At 41.8% G+C, this 2500-nt stretch overlaps 1 protein-coding gene across 2 annotated transcripts in view; it reads left to right on the forward strand.

Annotated features, from left to right (window-relative positions):
* Positions 1-2500, forward strand: part of Hr4 (nuclear hormone receptor 4) — a 113565-nt gene that overhangs the window by 415 nt on the left and 110650 nt on the right. Inside the window, exon 1 of one of the 2 annotated variants that reach the window (XM_085659075.1) lies at positions 1-368. This exon is cut by the window's left edge and continues 415 nt beyond it. The gene's annotated coding sequence lies outside the window, so the exon portion shown is untranslated. Of the gene's footprint in view, positions 369-1725; positions 1838-2500 lie in introns of those variants that run through there. The other variant, XM_085659076.1, reaches the window with a different exon arrangement.

Consider the following 2500-nt stretch of genomic DNA (forward strand, 5'->3'; position numbering starts at 1 on the left):
TAGATACTTTCTATATTTTCTTCTTATTTCATTTTAATTCCTTTTCGTTCTCTTTTTTTCTTCTCCGTGTCTTTTTCTTTTTCGTTTCTCTCTCTCTCTCTCTCTCTCTCTTTCTTTCTTTCTTTCTTTCTTTCTTTCTTTCTTTCTTTCATTTAAACTACCCCTCCGTTCTCTGTTTTCTCCGTCAGTGCGTGCGTGTCACCGGCCCGGCTCACGACCGTTCGTTTCGCGCGTTCGTTGTCGTTCAGTGAGTGTGGGTTAGACCGTAGTTGACGAAGAAGAAGAAGAAGAAGAAGAAGAAGAAGAAAAGAAGAAGAAGAAGAAAAGAAGAAGAAGAAGAAAGAGAAGGAGAAGAAGGAGAAGAAAAAGTAGAGAAAAAAGAGGGGGATTAAGGAGAATAAAAGGAGGAGAAGAAATATAAAGAAAAGAAAAAAGAATGAAGGAAAGAGAGGGATAGAGAGAAATTAAAAGTAGGAAGGAAGGAAGGAAGGAAGGAAAATGGGAATAGTGTAATCAGTCTTTTTGTAGTGGGTGAAACAGAAGGCCGGTTGTCGTGTCATGAAAAAGAGTACAAGTAGGATGAATGAAGAGAAGAGAAGAGAATAGGATAGAATAGGATAAGATAGGAGAGAAGAGAAGAGGAAAGAAGATGATCCGATAAGATTGAGCGGGAAGGGAGGAACAAGTTTGGTTGGAAAAAGAACGAAAAAAAAAAAGTAAAGAAAAGAAAAGAAAAGAAAAGAAAAGGAAAAGAAAACGGAAAAGAAAAAGAGACGTGTGATACCATGCGATCCAAAAAAAAGAGAGAGAACATAAATCGGGATTTATTATCTTCGGGATAACGCTTGCAGTACGCTTCGTCGGGATAAAAGAAAAAGGAGAGAAAATAAAAGAAAAGAAAAAATGAAACCCGTTCGCGAGAAAGCCGCGAGATCTCTTGTCGCGGAACATTGAAAGAAAGAAGTTGAAATTAGTTGAGAGTGAGAGTGTTTAAGAGTTCGAGAAACACGAGAGAAGAGAGTCCGAGAGAAGTGTCCCGCGATATTTTTGGATGCGATAAAGGAGAGAGAGAGAGAGAAAGAGAGAGAGAGAGAGAGAGAGGGAGAGAAGAAGAGAAAGAGAAAGAGAGGGAAAAAGGGAGAGAGAAGAAGGGAGAAATAGATAAATAGAGTAGATCAATAGATAGATAGATAGATAGATAGATAGATAGATAGATAGATAGATAAATGATATAGATAGGATAACGGTTTCGGGTAGAATAAGACACGCGTTCAACCTTTAGGCTCCTTCTGTCTCGCGCGTCTCCACGTCGTCGATCACTCTCTCTTTCGTTCGCGTTCCACGCGATGCTCAGAAGAAGGTCCGAGAAAACCTTTCACGACACCATATATTCTTTCCATCGTGTCATTTCTTATTTCTATTTTTATTACATCATCGCATTTTATATATTCAATCTATTATCTCGTTCTATTTTTCTATCTTTCTCTCTCTTTCTTTCTCTCTTACTCTCTTCTCTCTCTCTCTCTCTCTCTCTTACTCTCTCTCTCTCTCTCTCTCTCTGTCTCTCTCTGTCTCTCTCTCTCTCTCTCTGTCCAAAAGATCCGTCACATCGTCGTCGTCGTCGTCGTCGTCATCATCCGTCGTCGTCGTCGTCGTCGTCGTCGTCGTCGTCATCGTCGTCGTCGTCATCTTCTTCTTCTTCTTCTTCTTCTTCTTCTTCTTCTTCTTCTTCTTCTTCTTCTTCTTCTTCCTCTTCTTCTTCTTCTTCTTCGTCTACGTCTACGTCAAAGTCTACGTCTACGTCTTTTAAATCGAACTACATTTTAAATTGAACAACGTAATAGTCGAAAATGCCGTAATGCAGTTTAGATTCGATCGAAAATTTAATTTATACCTATCTAATAACGAGGAAAGATTTACTTTCCCTCTTCGTTTTGTCTACGTGCATTCCTCCGATGTCGATGGGTCGCCCGAACGCTAATGATCATTTAATAAGAACGGGAGGAGCTGTCGGAGGTGGAGGAGAAACGTTTGTTATATGGTGACGATGACGTAGCGAGCCGGCCACGCGCGTCCCGCCGCTGCCTCTTTTACGGTGTGCACGTGGCTCTCTTTCTATCTCACTCTCTCCATCCCCCCTCTCTCTCTCTCACTCTCTCTCTCTCTCTTTCTCTCTCTTTCTCTTGGTATCTCTGTCTCTTTCTCTCTGTCTCTCGGTCTCTCTCGCTCTTCTCCCCTCCCCTTAAACTGTCTCCGCCCCCGCCACGCTCGTTCACGCGTAAGAGAGAGTAAGAGAAGGCTTCGAGAGAAGGGACGAAAGACCGGCAAACATCGTTCCTCTCTCTCTCTCTCTCTTTCTTTTTCTGTCTTCGTGCGACTGTGTGTGTTCATGTTGCCTCTATGTTTGACTGTTAGGTGTGTCCGTGTATATATGTGTGTGTGTGTGTGTGTGTGGTGTATATATGTATATGTTTTTTTTCTCTCTCCACTCTCCGCGCGT

The sequence above is a fragment of the Vespa mandarinia genome, chromosome 8, assembly GCF_050613455.1.
Source record: "Vespa mandarinia isolate Hongniang chromosome 8, ASM5061345v1, whole genome shotgun sequence".
Lineage (NCBI taxonomy): Eukaryota > Metazoa > Arthropoda > Insecta > Hymenoptera > Vespidae > Vespa > Vespa mandarinia.